Genomic DNA, 18,149 nt, shown 5'->3' with positions numbered 1-18,149 from the left:
ACCAGGTTGCCTTTATCCTGCGTGCTTTTGGTACAGAATTGCTATAACGCAAAGCAATGAAATAGCAAGTCCTAAGAGGGCCTTTCAAATTGTTCTGATTCTATAATGAAATAATCAGAGTGTGAAAGCTCAGAGCTTAGAGATTATCTACCCACCTCCCACCCTCCACACACACATATGCACCCATTTCGCAGATGAAATATCCCTCAAGGCTGAGGGAGAAAGGTGTGCCATGTCTTGTCTAAAGCTAAACAAGTTGTTAGCAGAAGAAGCAGAACAAGCTGGGTCAGCTGCCTGCTAGTTCTAGACTCTCTCCACCACATCCTGCCACCTTATAAGGAACATTTGGCTTCTGGAATCTGACTACTAGCTGTTCTGCTGCAGCTGCTAGTCACCACCAGCCAATGAGAGGGTAATTTGTTATCCTCTGCATTGCCCTCTTTCTAATTCTACTCACATGCAGAAACAGAATCTAATAAATATGGTACTCACAGTCTCACAATTCTCCCTATGATGGAAACCAGCATTCCTTTTCCAGAGGAAAATGCAAACATGTATACAAGCCGAATGACAGGAAGAAAAATCACTTACATGTCAGCATTGGAGAACATGTACATGTTTCATTACATTGAAAACCAAATTCCTTCTGAAATTACCTAAGAAAAAACTAAGAAAAATAGCAAAAAGACAATGTCAGCAAGTTCTCAGAAAATATAATATATTTTCTATATTTTTCTTTATTAGCAGGTGAGGATAGTGACAGATAAACTGTGCCTCTGCCCTGCCATAAGATATATGTCATCCAAGGTTATAGAAGTTGACACTCTAATTTTTCTCCATGTAACTCTTAATTCATTAATTAAAATTAGAAAACATGGTTTGGTCATCAAATGTTCAAATGTTTACCTTTTTGTACAGATTTATACTAGTCCCCACATTTTGAAATAGAGAAAGTGTAAATCAGGTATAAACAATACAGTCAGCATGAGTGTTCACCATTTAGGAAACAATTTGGGGGGAAAAATAATGTTTAGAGTTTGAAAATGTCCTCTAATTCCAATTTTGTAGCTCCAGTTTCATTTTTTCGTCTCTGGTTCTTGAATCCTAGTCTTCAGGGGTTAGTGGAGGTTAAAGATTGCTCTACCTACCAGTCGCGGAACATGTGTGTTTTAACACATTTTAAAGTTTTTATTAGGTGCTCTTTTATTACCTTTCCGCTGGAATCCCTGGTGGCCATACTCGATTTTTAATAAGGTAGAAATCCTGTAAAGTGATTGTTCAGTCGTTGCATTTAACCAGCAGGCCCGTCGCTGAGCCAAAAGGTCGGCTGCTAAGCTCAGGGAGGAAGCTGGAGAGAAAGCAAGCTGGCTCAGCCTCCCCATTTTAAATGAAGTCCCTTTCATTCTGCTGCTCATTCAGAATCAAAAAGGTTTCAAAGCTCATTCACTACCATGGGAGAAGGGGGCAAAAAGGAGAGGGTGCATTTTGCTACTCGATATCAGAAAAACAGAAGCCTGAGCTGAGCACTGGTATCCTTAGACAACACAGTCTTATAGTATACTATTATTCAGTGTTGTTGTTATACTTTTGCAACGAATATGAAGTTTTATTCATAAAAATAAACAGGTCACTCAGCCAGGAGGCCAAGAAAACCCAGTAATGTATTTCCTGCTGTAAAGGCACAGTGGGGGCCCCTCTCTGTCCCCACTCTTTATCTCTTTTACACATGGAACCATCTGGGTTGGGGGGCAGGCACAGAGTTCAAGAGACCCTCACAGGGATTCTGAACAATCCCAGTTCTCAGTGTGCCTGCCATCAGAAAGGGAGAAAGGTGGAAATGTTTCCAATAGAGGAAATAATTAGTGAGAGACACAAAACCACTAAGCTAGAGAGGTGCCAGCCATATTTTGAAGAATTAGGTGTGTGGCGGTGTTGCGGGGATGACCTTTGGGACAAAATGCCAGTTTTGAGATATAGCTATGTGCATGGGGGTGTACGCTGAAATGCATCCTTCACCTCTGAAAAGGATAGTAACTAACTTAGGGTCTACTTTCTTCCAGCACTATGCTGGTAACATGTCACTAACAACTGTTTTGGAGGAAAACCAGGATGTGGAACATGTTGCAAATGTAGGCTTTGCCACAGGATAAGTGGGAGTACAACAATGCCTGAGATTGGCCAAGAGGATTTGGAGGGAGCTAAATAATATAGATGGATACGAACTCAGAAGCTTCTTCTTCTTTTTTTTTTTGGCAGAGTATCACTTTGTCACTCAGGCTGCAATGCAGTGGCACAATCTCAGCTCACTGCAACCTCTGCCTCCCAGGTTCAAGCGATTCTCCTGCCTCACCCTCCTGAGTAGCTGGGATTATAGGTGTGTGCCACCACACCTAGCTAATTTTTTGTATTTTTAGTAAAGATGGAGTTTCACTATGTTCGCCATGCTGGTCTCGAACTCCTGATCTCAGGAGATCTGCCCACCTCGCCCTCCCAAAGTGCTAGGATTACAGACATGAGCCACCACGCCCGGCCAAACTCAGAAGCTTCTTAGCAGGTCTTGCACAAAGTAACAGGGTCCTCTTAAAATCAGTGTAGGCTTTAGGGTCTACAGTTTTGGTAACCTAGTTGAGAATCTCACCCCACTGCTGCTCTGTTATAGCCATGGGGATGAAAACTCTCTATTACACACACATATAGAATGCACTGTTGCCCACCTAAACCATTACTACTTAAGATATAGGGCAATCTTAACTAAAATTGCACAACCATCTGGTTAACCCAACTGTTGGACTTATCTCATGCTAGGGGTTTAAGGTAGTGTTTGGGCTCCCAAACTTCTACTCACTCTCCTTCCTCTCCATTGCTGTGGCCAAGAGAGCAGACATGCCCAAACAGACATCTGAACAAGAATCCAAATATTGGACTTATAACAGACTAAGCAACTATCTAAAGACACCTCTGCCCAAGGTTTAGGCTTCCTGGGAACAGCTAGATTGGAGAATGTGGTTTGGCTACATATCTCCTACCTCAAATTGAGGACAGACAGACTGATGGGAAAGGGGACACCTGAGTAGCACCCTAGTTGTAGTTAGAAAAGCTAGAACAGAAAGTGAAAATCCCTGTCTCCCCTCATCAGTATCATCAGTATAGGAAGAGCTTGCTTTGGTGTACAAAGCAAGGAGGAGGTGGCCCTTTTAACTGATAAATGAGACGGAGCCCGCTTTATTTATTTATTTATTTATTTATTTTGTTTTTAGAGAGATAGACATATGTCCATTCTCTATTGAGGAACATACTCCCATCCTTTCATAATTTTCCAAAAGACATATCAATCTTTGACCATTTGCATTAGCCATTCATTCACCAAAGGGGAGGAGCAGGGGGCAGATTAGAGAAAGTGTCAGGAAGGTTGATTCCAATACACTTGTATTTGGGAAGATATTCCCCTTCCACAAATCACAGCTCAGTGAAATCTGGGGAGGCCAGCAGAGAACAGAAGGATACTTTTAAGGTTCCAATGCAACTGTAGATGCTGTGCGAGATGCCAAAGAAATAGAAAGAGTTCCTGCCTTTGTAGATCAGGATACCAAACTTGCATAAGATTCAACAAGAAAAAAATAAAATAAAAACACAAAATAATAATAAAGTTCAAACTGTATGATATTATCCACTTCCATCAGGTGAACTTCCAAAGATGAAGGGGGAGAAATTGGGAGGAAAAGGGAGGTCGCAGAACAACAATCTTCCCTTCCAGGAAATTGCTCTCTGCTGGGGAAGCACCTGTAGTGTGAGGTGCCCAGTCTCAGCTCATGGACCAGCATTTGGGTACTCTTTGGGAGCACCCATTGAGCCCCAAGTTTTCTGAAGCAAAGTGATGACAGATAATCAAGCAGTCACTAGTTGGGCTGCTCCTGAGCTTTGGTTTTCTGCAACTCTGATACCACTGGTGCCTTAGGCTGGCTTGTCAAACACTCCTGCCATCATTCCACCACTCTCATTTACTCTTTCCCTTCTAAAAGCCTTTTCCAACTAAACAAGTGCCTTTTCTGGCCTTGATCATCACCTGACATCTTTTTAACAACTTTGTTGAGGTATAGTTTGCATGCCATAAACTTCACCTGTTTTAAATGTAAAATGTACTGCCTTTTAGTAAATTTACTGAGTTGTGTAACCATCACCATAATCCATATTTAGAACATTTCTAGCACCCCAATAAGATCCCTTATGCCTGCTTTCACCTAACATCTTAATGATATTGTTTGGCAGGTAGCTAAGAGTAAGGCTAAGACACAAAGGGAAGCAGAGGGAGTAGTGAGCCTTAGAAGGCAAAAGAACACCAGAGAGGTGCAGGTGAGAAATGTAGAAGAGATCAAAGGCTTCACATGGCTCACAGCTCTACTGAAGGCTTCAATGATGGAATGCATGCCAGATGTGGCAATCCTTCATCTCCACTCCTCAATGAAAAGCCATAAGAGTGCATGGCCCCACTAAATGCAACATGACTGACAGCAAAGTGTAGACAACCTCTTTTTCAACATGCCCAGTATCTAAGAATGCCTTGTGCAGAGTTGAAACTTAATGTTTGTTGAATTGAACTGAAATGAGTTGGAGAGATGAAAAGTTGGAAGAGGAAAAATGTCTTCTCATGGACAATTGTCACCCAACATCCTTTGTCACTTCCCAATGCCCCTCCAGTTTCCTTTTTGATAATTACCTCTTTCCATCATGTGTGGTGTTAGAGGGATGATAATTCCTGGAGTGTAGTAAACCATAGAATCAGATTTTCCTTCTTCCCATCTCAACACATCCAGGGACAAAAAGTTTCATTTTGACACTATAAACCAATGATGCAAAGTCAGAAGGAATGATTAGACATCATCCATGGCCACAGTTGTCCTGGCCCCAGCCAGACTCAACCTGTGTGAAGCAGATGCTATGCTTCCTGCTTCCTGGCCTTCCAGAGGTGCCCTGTTCCTACCTATTTGCAAGCCCAACTGTCCATCCTCCTGCTGATTCTGTGTCCTCCCAGTAATTCCATTTTATTACCTAGAATTGGTTTCTGTTGCTTGCAACTGAGGAATCCTAACCCCTTCATGCCCTTTAATGGCCATGGCATTGATGAGGTGAGAGGTAACAAGAGTCATGGTGTCACTTCCATAAGAGGCATTCGGGGCAAAAATGGGGTGACTGAAGAAATTATTTCCTGGCAGGAAAGGAAAAGCAGTCAAAGTTGACCCTAAAGTTTTATATTTCAAATGTGTTTCTACCACACAGGGTTTTTGGTCATTTGAACTTTCACCCAGGTGAGCTAAGAAAACTGGTGGCACATTTCTCATAAATGGATCAACAGCGCAGGCTATTTTAAGACCTAACGTGTGAGGATGAGCAATTTTCACATGCTTTTCACTTCACTGAGAGAACAACCAACATGGCTTGTCGAGCAGTTGGTCTCACTGCTCAACCTCACGCATGTGCCGCCTGGGCCGGTGATTCAGTCCCCCCAAAACACTGCTTCCTTCTGAATTGGAGAGCCAAGGTTATGAGTCAGCCCTGCTCAGAGCCAAGACACTTCGATTCAGTGTTATTTTTTGCCTTACCACACAAAGTTCAAAATGTCCAATCTCTTTTCTCTAATGCCAATGCCCCAATAGTTAGGAATCACAGTCCAGAGCTGCTTTATTAAAAATGTTCACTTTCAGAAATCATTGATCCTGAAATCATTGCACTCTTCTGAAATAAAAAATAAATAGAAAGAAAAATCAATCAAGGAAATAGCAAAATGGTAAGCGGTACAATATGACATGTTAATGCTAAATGCCAGCTTCATGGTTCAACGCCCAATTTATTATGTTGAAAGCACTAGGCAGAAGACAGGCATCAAATGAAATGAGGACTGAATAAATGTGCTACTGCATAAAAACTATTTATGAATTTCCATGCTGTTTGTCATTGAATAAAAGCTATAATCATTTGATAGATATACATTTTTGTCAGTGTTACTTCAAACTGATACTTCATCAAATTGCTACAACCCTTTCAGGTGTGAGAATCATAGAGCTTCTTTGACGGAAATCATGACTTAATGCATGAAAGCTGAAAGACCAGCAAAAATTACAGAGCAACAGCCCATTACTAAAGGGCCATGGTATGAGAGACACATAATGCATTTCACTTGGAAGGGATTTCTGAGTTCACCCCTAAGTCCAATCCCTCCACCCAGAGCTGAAGCCTGCCAGTTATAACACAATCCAGATAACATGCAATGGTGTCGTATCACATACTAATGCTATGGTAATTCTCCTAGTATTTCAAAGACTGGGAATCTGAACCAAGAACAGGAATAGATTAGTCAAGTTTATTCAGCTTATGCCTGCATCCTCTCATTGCCCTCTTTAGAATGGAAATATGTCATCATAGTTCAGTTTCCTGAGGTCGCAAAGATAAGACAATATCTACTTTGATTTCAAACAGAATCATCTGTAGATAAAAGAAGGCTCCTCTCTCAAATAAAACAGCTTTTCAAATAGCCTCTCACCACAGTTAGTAATAATTTATGCTTGGTGAACAGGAAAATGTGCTGAATTTATTCATTTTACCGTGTGCTGCCTGTCAAAAGGGCAAGCTGATAAAGACAGAAGTAGGGGTGGGCAATTTATTGGTATTTGCAAATCTGATATAAAAGGTTTTTGTAATTCCTCCTGATTTCAAAAGAAGAAGAAAATTAACTCTGAAAGTGGCAAAACAGAAAATTCCTGTTCTTGTCCATCATATCTGACATTTTACCACGTGGATAATTCTAGAGGCGGGTTTTTCTTTTGTCCTCCAAAATAAATTTTTGCTCCATTTTTGAACCCTAATCAAAAAATTATGCCACAGGAGACACTCTACTTAAGAACCTAGAGTCTAGCCCAGCTTCAAGGGCATAGTCCTACTGTGTCGCATTTTCCTAAACACCTGTAACAGCTGGACAGCTGCTCATTCCCCTCCTCTGCCAACCCAGTCATTTGCTTTAACCAGGACAAGTTTATTTTCAATCTTAATTATTTCTGAATTGAAACTTTATTTTCTTACCTGGTTTCAGGATGTGTTTTAGAGTGTTTTGGGTTTTGAAAATTCACTTTGAAATGGGATATGGTTTTTACGTCCTCTTCTTATGCTGTCTCTCCTCAGGAGTTGTTGAAACTCCTTACATTTAAATTCCTTAAGGGGCAGTTGTAGTTTTGTGCCTCATGTAGCAGACAGGGTATCAGGTACAGCTGGAAGTTTGGGGAATTAACTTGACTTGAAGCTCAGATAACCAGAAGTCTTAACTCATATGCCACTCTCTTTTTTCCACCATAAAAGATAATAAAGTCTTTATCATAAATTAAAAGTATAGCATGAAGATTGGGGCATTTTGAAGAGAAGAAAGTTGTTTGAAGCTCAGAATTTAGCAAGTTCATTTTATAGACTTCATGTATGGGTTGCTTTTTGTTTAATAGCGCATCACAAAATTCTGGCTGAAAGCCATGAGATAATATAGCTTAACGATACTAAGGTTCATTTATAAAAATTATAATTTAATCATAAAAATACATTTTAGATACAAAAGCTTCTTTCTGAGCTCACATCTCCCATTTATGTCTGAAAGAGCACAGGCAATGCCACCCACTGAGCATTCTTGGTGGTAACTGGTTCTAAACCTCAAATTTCAAAATAATCACACTCAGACACACCACAACCACATCCTGGATCGTCAGAAGCCAAGAAAATCCAGTGATGAAAGTTTTTCTTAATCCCACAGGCATCTATGGTGTGGGGAAGAGGACTGTGTTGCTATAGCTACTGATCCCCCCCGTTTTTGGCTTCTTTGACCTTTCCTCCCCTTGGGGGAGGAAATACTGCTGCAGTAGCCTGTGGAGGCTATGGGGAGAGCAGATCCACCTTCGAGTTCAAGAGAAAGACATTCTCCAGGAAGCCCTCCTGTCCTCACATTTGGTGACAGTTACAAAGCAGAATTGTCTCCTCTTTAAGTGGCCGTCGTGAAGCCCAGAGGCAGTGTGGGATGCTGAATGAAATAACAGTTTCCAAAGTACCATCCGATCAAGCCTTCCCATATTCTCCTGAGATTCCTTTCACTACTGCTCAAAGACTTGGGGGTCTGGAGTCTTTTGTTTTTGTGTGTTTGGTTATTTACCATTAGATGGTAACATAGGGATGGGGCCTGGCTATATTTCCACTCCTTGTTCTTGCTCCTGCATAAGTCATGGAAATCCTCACCTTAAAAACTTCTTTTGACCATAACCTTGACTTCATTGTGAGGCATTTAGAAAAAGGCGTGGCCTATCCAAGTAAAGGGCAGGTACTCAGCTTACCCACCAGCTACAACTTGTCACAAACTGACACATAACCTGGCTCTCTATCCATCTCCATTGGTTTTTACACTCACTGAGGAAGCATCATGGTATACCAGAAAGTCTAGGCTTTGGATCAAACATATTTGGATGTCAATTCCAGCTCCTGGATCCAAACATATTTGGATTTAAATTCCTTGAGTAAATTACCCCCATCTTCAAATCTGTTTCCTCAATTAGAAAGGGCTGTTAGGAAGAGGCAATGCAAAATGAGCACTTAGTGTGCTGTGCCAGGCACATACTAAGCGTGTAAAGGATGTTAGCTATTATTATTGTAATTTACTTCATAGGGATGCTGTGCGGAATTAAATGAGATGACATCTGTGGAAGGCCAGGCCCATTTGGAAGAGCTCAAAAAACACTAGCTCCTTTCCTCTTAAGAACAATTAAGTTCTTTCCAAATCTGCTTAGGTTTCAGGTGAAGACCTTGGATTTGAATCCAAGGTGCTTCCCTGCAGCCACTTAATGATACACACCTCTCCCTGTGCCTGCAGCCCCATAGGGGGAGCATCCTAAACACCTTTATGACATCTTTCCCCCTCCCCACCTTAAGTCCAGTTCTGTTGGGTCTTCTTCACCTCACTGTCTGGCCCTCTCTTCGAATACTGAAATGTTTTCCCAATGTCTTCCCTCCTTCTGATTTCTAGGTTGGATCATAAACCTTGCCCTTAGCCCACCCACTCCTGTTTCCTCCTCTACTGCTCTGTTCTCTCCCGTCCATCCCTGAGGGGCTCATTACCCAAGCACCATTTACAATGACAAAGCAAATGCACTGCATTTAGATTGATTTTTGTCTTAGTCAAACTGGGGTACATTTGTAATATAGAAAAGGATTGGTGTGTTTCATCACAAGGAATTAAAGCTATTATCTCACAAATCTGATTGATGTGAGCAGCCAAAACAAATATGTTGAGTAATTTCTTCCCTTACTAACTAGTTCTTTGCTTGAATCTTCCAGTTAATAGTTACGCCTGGCAAATTCTCAAATGGTATATATTATATTCATCCCAGCACTTGCGTTCTGTTTTGGATATGATTTTGAAAGAAGACATCTTAGAGAGTAAATTCTTGAGGAAAGGACATAGATAAATACCAGATATAAACAGATAAACATGAATAAAAATGCATATTTCAGAAACATTGTAAAAAATAACAATAATAATAATAATATAATGGCTGTAATTTTTCAAACATCCTCAGACCACAAAGGTAATGCAGAGGGAAAATAGGCGTATTTGTTTTCCTCTTGCCTTATGGCTGAAAGAGCAAAGCATGCATGATTTTTATGACCTGGCTAGTGATGTGTCCCTTCAGGGAGCTATTAACTCTATCCTTGTAGATGGTGCCTGATCCCCTTCAAAATTAGAAATTGCTTAAAACCAGAAAAAAAAAGCATTTCATTCCTAAATAGGCCATTAGTGATATTGGATAGTTTGTTATGCTGTAATGCAATATTGAAATTCCTAGAGGCAATGGATTTTCAGTAGTGAATTAAAAAGACCAAACTAAACCAAGTATTTGAGGAATGAGTGAAAAGAATCTTGGGTAGCTAACTATTTTATAGGTTGTGTGTCAGCAAGTGACCTTTTGAAAATAAAATTATTAACTCTCCCCAGAGAACTAAATGCAAATTGAGCCCAGCTGGATTGTGTGGTAGGTATGAAAACATATCTATTTTGATGCAGGGGAGCAGGGGGTGGACACATATGTCACGAAATGTCAGAATAATGACCATCACCCTCAACAGAAAGTAAGTGGACTAAAAATAGCAACATACAGTTTTGGTTCTTAAAAATTATCAGCAAAGATGCAAAGGGTAATGACAGCAGATGTGTACAGCAGGGTTTTAACCTGAGTATGTGCCTGGACATGCTGTGCTGCCTCACTGCACAGCTAATACAACCTTTGACAACCTTTTCCCAGGAATGCAGAAGTCCAAGAATAATGCACATAAACTAAATAGCATCATTTCGTAGCATAAGTTAAAGGGAAGCTAATTTACTGGCTGCATGTTACAATAGATAAAATGAATTTCATTGTCTCCATGCCTGTACCTATCATCAGGCTTAATGTAAATACCCCTTTGAAGGACTATAGCTATCAGACGTGACATTACAGTGATTCACAAACAGCTCTAATTACATAAGTACAAAACTATATTGTACTTACAGGCTTGCAGATACTAACTAATTTCTCATCATTTGCATCCAAAAACCCTGGTAAATTCCCTTTTCCTGAATATAGTATCTAAATTTTAAATGTGTAGGAAAAGTCACTATTCTACTAAGTGTATCTTTCAATAGATACTTAATTTCCTTTCTGAAGTTACTGTAATTATTTCAGGAATTGAGCCTTTTTGTCCTAGAATTTTTGTTCTCATCAGGATAGACAAGCTCTCCAAGGACATGCTGATATTTCTCCTGGCTAACCTCTGGGGACATTATCAATGCATGGTACAGTAAGTTAATATTTCACCAAAGTTAAAAAAAAATAGAAGAATACAATTTGAGGAGGGGGGATTGTTAAGAATCATATTCAGGTTAAAATATTACATTCATAGGAACTTTAAAATTTTTAAATCAATATAGATGATTTCAACACAGTATATAAATCAAAGCCCTCCTATTTAGTCCCTGGCCTGATTGATAGGGTTTCTCCATTAAAATTGCCCAGTTCATCCCAAATATGGATAATATATAATTTGAAGTTGAAATCAGGTCCCTTGAGTTTCTTGAGATTGGATAAATGTCTGCAAACATCAACAAACAGTCCTTAAAGTAAGGCAGTAATCTATAAACCATCCTGATGACTTGTCAATAGGAGGAGGGAGACAGGATGAGACTGTAAACTCAGCAACCTCTTCCTGACCTTAACCCTCCCCCAACCTCTGAAAAGTAATGAGGACTGTTCCTTGGGCCTTTGTTTGAGGAAGCTGAGAATAAGAATTGTGAGCTCCTGTATTCCCACAGAGACTTAAAGTATCCACAACCCCTTCAGTTCAAAATTGCTTTATATTTGGTGACCTGAGGTTCAAGTAGATAAGTTTTGCTATATTCAAGAATGCAGAAATAATTCATCCTGTCACTGCACTGAGCAAGACAACCAACCAGGGCTGGTGTGGCCCAGGAAAGGTCTAGGGAAACAGGGAACCAAGGATGTATTTCAAGGGGGCAGGTGGACTGGGGAACAGGAACTGTTTGAATAATTTTCAGAGACTCTGAGATTTTAGCTGCCACCAAAATGAGAAAAAAAGCACCAGATGTAGAGTTAGTAAACCAAGTCTCTAGTCAGCTCTGCCATTAATTTATTTTGTTATCTTGGACAAGTTTCTTAATTTCTCTGGGACTCAGTTTTCCCATCTAAAGACTGGCTGAAACAATGTCTAAGTTACTGTCATCTCTCAAAAGTCTGCAGTTTCACGACTGTTACTTATTCCTCAGAGATATAAGAAAACTGATGTTAACTATAATCACACAAGTGGAGGAAGAAAGAAAACAAATTGAGTTTTCTCAGCCTTGCTAATAACACTGCAGCGCAGCACTCGAACGGTCAGTGAGAGGCGATGGAACGAATCAAGATCCTTAGACTAATTACATGTGGAAGACCTCCGTGCGTCACCATGGAAACCAAAGGGAAGGTGGCCCCGGTAAAGGTCAAAGACTCGAAAAGTAGACACGGCATTATGAGAGATTCCTACACCTCAACCAGATTCATCCCCAGGGCAGTGAGACCCTAATTATTTTCTAAAACAGTGTCTCCAAGTAGGGTGTGTGCTTCAGAATCACCTGGTCAGTTACTCATACAGACTCCTTGAACTCACCCAGGCCCACAAAATCAGAATTTCTGGGAAAAGGACTAGGAAATCTGCATTTCTAAGCAATTCCCCTAGTGTTTGTACAATAGCACTTGAGCACTACTGGTCTAACAAATGGAGAGGAAGAAGTTGGAAAAAAAATAATGAAATGCCCAGCATGTAGGCTCACAGAATACCTCTGGAAGTGGAGGAGTCACTGATAACAGTGGTTGCCTTCAAGGACGTCTGAGGTACACAGAAGAAAAACTTGCTTTCACTGCAAATGTGTTAATGTTGTTAACATTTTTACGATGAGCAAGAATTACATAAATATTTCTAATCCTAAAAAAGATTTTAAGTGCAAATTAAATGTGGGTACAATTTCTCAGATTTGAAAAAAAATGGGCACTCTTTTTAAAGTTAAAGGATAAAGTGATAACAACAGTTTAAAATTTTCTCCTTTCTTTTTTTTTTAAACCAAATAACCCAACTTGGAAAGGTTAAGCAAAATGCAGTCTTAGTTTTGGATTTTATCAAATGAAAGCTGTCAAAGAAGAGTTTCAGGAAGGATACTTAACAAAGGTATCTCCCCTCAATTCAGCTAATTTCTGGTTTATATCCTAGAATTAGTGCCTTGTTACTCACTGTACTATTTTTTGTTTCCTGGATGATTAGCAGTTCTTGCTAAGCAGAGACCATAATGTATGTCCCTTCCTGTTTCTCAAAGTCCCTTTCATGGTACACAGTACATGGTACTTGCTCAATAAAATTCTTATGAAATGTTTTCTTTTCTGTAACATGTAACACTTCCCTTTTGCAAGAAAACCTTGAAATTTAATCAAATTAAACATATTTTTAACTCCAAGGTAGGCTATAAGCTGTGATTTCCAACAATTGTAAAAGAGGATGATGCCTGAAGAGACCAAGGAGAAAGAGATCAGGATCAGAGGCCCAACTGAAACCACCTTTGCAAAAATTATAACTGAGACAATTATGACAGTGAAAGAGATCTAACCTAACCGACTCCATCTTGCTTTTAACCTCCAAACTGTCCTTATTTATTCCTAGCCTCCCAAGTAGCTGGGATTACAGGCACACACCACCACGTCCGGCTAATTTTTGTATTTTTAGTAGAGACAGGGTTTCACCATGTTGGCCAGGCCGATCTTGAACTCCTGACCTCGTGATCCGCCCACCTCGGCTTCCCAAAGTGCTGGGATTATAGACGTGAGCCACTGCACCCAGCCATATCTTTGAAACAAAGATAACAGCCCTTTCTGAAATAAACCCCCTTCTAGCCAGGGGACTAGACTGCCTTTGCAGGACTAACAAATTAGCCACAAGATTAGAAATTATACTTTAGGAGTCAAGCAGCTGAAGGCTGCAAGATTATGAACCGCCCCAAATTGCTCCTGGGGATAACATTACTATTGTAAAACCTAAGATCAGTGCTTGAGATATTTTGCAGACTCTGTACTTGATGGATCAGCTGCCACCACCCAGATCAATAAACTGGCTCATCTGGCCTTGTGGCCCCCACCCAGCAACTGACTCAGCACTGGAGGACAGCTTCAACTCCCTATGATTTCATTTCCCACCTGACCAATCAGCACTCCCCACTTTCAGACCCCCTTCCCACCAAATTATCCTTAAAAACCTCAACCCCCAAGTTTTAGGGGAGACTGATTTGAATAATAATAAAACTCCAGCCTCCCATACAGCCAGTTCTGCATGAGTTAAACTCTCTCTATTGCAATTCACCTGTCTAAAGAAATCGGCTCTGTCTGGGCAGTGGGCAAGGAGAAACTGTTGGGTGGTTACACCAGGACCATTTTCACATATGCTCAGGGGTAAGGCAGTTTGCTTAAGAAAACCCCAGGACCAAGAGGCCTACAGCTGAGAGCTATCAGTGGAGGAGACGCAGAGGCCTTCTCCCAAGGCAATTGTTTTATATGAAGCACCACGAACTTACCTGGAATTCACTGGAAAGTGTCCCGCCTCACCATCTGAGACAAAGAGAACCAAAGACACAGCATGTGCTATGCCCTCTGTGGGAAGGGGTGGGATGAGCTATGCCTGGTGTGAGAGTTAGAACTGCACCATCAGGTCCCCAGCCAGGGCTCCCCACACTCTGCTGTTAAGTACCTGTTGGAGAGGTCAGCTTGTCCTGCTCCTGCCTAAGACAGGCAGAGACAGCTGGGAGTGACATGGAAGGAGGTAGGGAGATACTGGGTAGAAGAGGGCAGTCACCCAGCAAAGGCCCCACCCTCAAGCCTGGAAACCCACAGCCTTAAATGGGAACAGGCATTCCTGTTTTTGTGCCCCAATGTTGCCTTTTGGCCCACGATGCCCCCTCTATCTTGTACCCATATAAACCCCAAACCTCACGCTCTACAAGCAGGAGAACAGAGAGTGGCAGCGTGGTATGGCAGAGAAGGAGAGAAGAGAAGGAGCGTCTGAACATCAAGAGGAGTTTGGCTGGGGATGGTCGGAGAGGAGATAGGCCATGGGGTGGCCAAACTCCAGGGGAAGATCATCTTCCCACTCCATCCCCTTTCCAGCTTCACATCCATCCCACTGAGGGCCACCTCCATCCAGCAATAAAACCCCCCGCATTTACCATCCTTCAATTTGTCACTGTGACCTGATTCTTCCTGGACACCAGACGAAAACTCGGGTACTGAGCGGGCACTGAGTTGGTTAACACTTTAGCCATCTGTGGATGACAGAGCTAAAAGAGTACTGTAACACACCCACTGGGGCTTTGGGAGTCACAGGCACCCACCCCTAGACACTACCATGGAGCCGGAGCCCAAAAGCACTCGCCCTGGCTCCTGCACCTGCCCGTCTACGTGCTCCCCCTCCCATAAAGGGTTTGAGCACATGGCAGGCGAACAGATGAGCCACACCCTGTTAGGGAAGTTAGGTAACTCTCCTGTTTCAGGAGCATGCTATGGTGCCTACCAATTACCTAATGGGAAGCAAAGGTTGCTTCAGTTAGTTCAACAACACTGAGATGAGTGGTGTGCAGTGAGCAGCAGAAAACCATTTGACACAAGATGGGCATCTAGGTCATTGCATGACGGATGATGCAAGAAAAGTGGCAAAGCAACTTTGGTGGCTAACCAAACCCAAAATTCAGAATCTCTCTTTTATGGTACAGAGTTGTGAGTTGTCTCTGGCAGCTGGGAAGCAGCTGCCCAATCAAGGACTACTTTCCTAACCCTCTTGCATCTAGAGACAATATAATATGAACAGAAATGATGTGTGTCATTTCCAGTCAAAGGCTTTCAAGCAATTCTTGTACCATCACTCCCTCTTTCCCATCCACCGGTTGGATGCAGAAGATGCCAACCCCTAGCTGTTGACAGAGCCACAGGATGGGGGAAGCCTGAGCCAGAATCATTTCATGAAAGAGACACCAAACAACAAGGAACCTCTGCTTTGGACTGCTACCTTAGCAATAAATAAACTTCTGTTGCATTTGAGATGGTATACATTGTGGGATATATTAATATTTGTAACAACAGCTGCCGCTACTCTAACTCACGTATTTGGCTATGCCAAAAGTAAGTGCTGTATTTCCTGGGACTCAGGAACTGTGTCTAAACAAGACCCAGTCCAAGGTCTAATTGGCAGAAGCCCGGAGCCACCCTACTCTGACTAGGCGTTTGCAATGGAAAGACTCTTGTATAAATTTTGTTTGGCTTGAATGAAAAGTATTCCTTCTTTGGATGTTCATCTCTCCAGGACACACTAAAGATAATGCCCAGAGGAGATATATGTTCTCTCTATTTCTTTCTCCATCATATGCCTCTTAGAGAGGGTTTCCAAAGCCTGGAACACTACCTGATTGCAAAATGGTTTAAGACCTGATGAATTTCCTTTTGCAAAAAGCATCTTTATAAAAGAATAAGTCCAGAGAATCCAGCCACAACCCAGAGCAGAGCCTAGAGATTCCCCTGAGAATGCTGAGTGACTTGTGTTTTCATGCAATAAAAACAACTCTTGAGGATCTTAATAGAAAATTATAATTTATCAGCATACAAACACACGTCCATGTGCACACACACACATGAAAATATTTGCCCTTTGAATCCCAGACTTGGGTTATATCTATAAGAGACACAGTGGCTCATGTCTGTAATCCCAGCACTTTGGGAAGCCAAGTTAGGCGAATCACCTCAGGTCAGGAGTTCAAGACAAGCCTGGCCAACATGGTGAAACCCTGTCTCTTCTAATAATACAAAAATTAGCCAGGCATGGTGGCAGGCACCTGTAATCCCAGCTACTTGGGAGGCTGAGGCCGGAGAATTGCTTGAACCCGGGAGGTGCAGGTTGCAGTGAGCTGAGATCACGCCACTGCACTCCAGCATGGGCAAAAGAGCGAGACTCCGTCCCCCTCCCCCCTAAAAAAAAGAGACAAAGTCTCACATTTGGGGCATTCAGGTGGTTCAAAAATAAATAAGACATGGTCCCCTATCATCAGGAACGCACAGAATATAACTCTTAGTGTTACAAAAGAGAAGGATGAAGAATGTGCTATAGGAGCAAGAGAGAGGGAAGGGGTAATTCCACATGGGGCACCCGGGAAGTTTTCTGGGGTGGGGAGTATACAATGAATGCCATGTGTGTAGAAGGAGTACCCAGAACAGCAGGCAGAGGTAATAGCTCCAGCACAGGCCCTGGGACAGGAGAGGACAGAAAACTTACACTGGATCCTCTTGCTTGCAAAAGCATTTAGTGCCATAATCTCAAGGCAAGGGAGTAGTGCACTCTTAGTAACAAAGCTTCTTAACTTTTTCCTTCCAAAAAGATAAAAATGCAATTTTTAAGCAGTAAACCTGCCACTAAGCACCGTCTGGAATAATGGGTAGATGAAGGGAAGAGCACATTCAGAGGAAGTAGAGAATCAGGATATAGGTGAGCCCAATCCACAATTTGCCAAGATTATATGATGCTCAAGTTACCAATGAAAGCTAAGAAGATATTGAGTGAGGAGACAGAAATGAAGGCTGGGCCGAGTGTGGTGACTCATGCCTGTAATCCCAGTGCTATGGGAGGCTGAGGCAGGAGGATTGCTTGAGGCCAGGAATTTAAGACCAGCCTGGGCAACATAGCAAGATCCTGTCTCTAAAAAAAATTTAAACATTTAACAATGAAGGCTGGAAAATTCAAATAGCTTTTGGACAAATGACCTATGAAACAGGGTGGGGCCATATCTCAGAGGTGCCAGACACCCAGTAGGCCTTCAATAAATGTTTGTTGAATGAATGGCCCCTACATACACATACACTTTGCCATGATAACCTGTGTCAGAAATACGCTTCAAAATTCATCGGTGGCCCTAATGCAGTGACTCATCCTCTATCCTTCCCACCCACGTGCAATCAGAGCCAAGAAACTTCCTAGGGCTAAGCTAGAAAATATGTACAGATATAAAAAATTAATATTTAAAAGACTATGCAAGCCAGGAGTCCCATGCATACCAAGCAATGCTCTCCATTCAAGCTCCAGCTCTGTCTGTCTTGCTTTCTCAGTCCCAGAAAGGAGTGGGAAGGCACAGCAATCTAGATAGCTATACACCTTTTCATGAGGACAATTTTAAACTGCCTATCATAGTGAGAACTATAAAATCAGTCTCCAAGTGTACATCTTTAAAGGTCTATATGCATAAATTAGTTTTCCATAGCGCTGCAGAGCTCTAATTATTTTTTAATTTATACAAATACATGCAATTAAAGTGCAATTACAATGCAATTAAAATGCCAGTATAATTTAAATGCAGAAAGAAGAAAATTTATAAATCTACTCATGAATCCCCTTGATTTCTTTTTTGAGTTCAATTAATGCCACTTATGATTTACAAATTGGGAAAAATCTTATTTCAGTTCATAAGGCCACCCCATCAATCCATGTACCTTAGGATGTGAAGTCTCATCTAGACCCACAATGTGTATCTT

The 18,149-nt window shown here is 41.6% G+C and overlaps 2 long non-coding RNA genes across 4 annotated transcripts in view; both read right to left on the bottom strand.

Moving 5' to 3' along the window:
- LOC104006903 (uncharacterized) overlaps positions 1–18,149 on the bottom strand; it is a 217,604-nt gene that overhangs the window by 85,545 nt on the left and 113,910 nt on the right. The window lies entirely within an intron of this gene.
- LOC134810209 (uncharacterized) lies at positions 226–9,292 on the bottom strand. The gene is made up of 3 exons (XR_010157737.1): positions 5,598–9,292; positions 4,715–4,834; positions 226–667 (listed from the first exon to the last, which is right to left on the bottom strand). It is a non-coding gene; the product is annotated as an uncharacterized LOC134810209 (long non-coding RNA).

The sequence above is a fragment of the Pan troglodytes genome, chromosome 5 (assembly GCF_028858775.2).
Source record: "Pan troglodytes isolate AG18354 chromosome 5, NHGRI_mPanTro3-v2.0_pri, whole genome shotgun sequence".
Lineage (NCBI taxonomy): Eukaryota > Metazoa > Chordata > Mammalia > Primates > Hominidae > Pan > Pan troglodytes.
The sequence above is the reverse complement of the archived record's forward strand: the minus strand, read 5'-3'. Positions and strand labels throughout refer to the sequence as shown.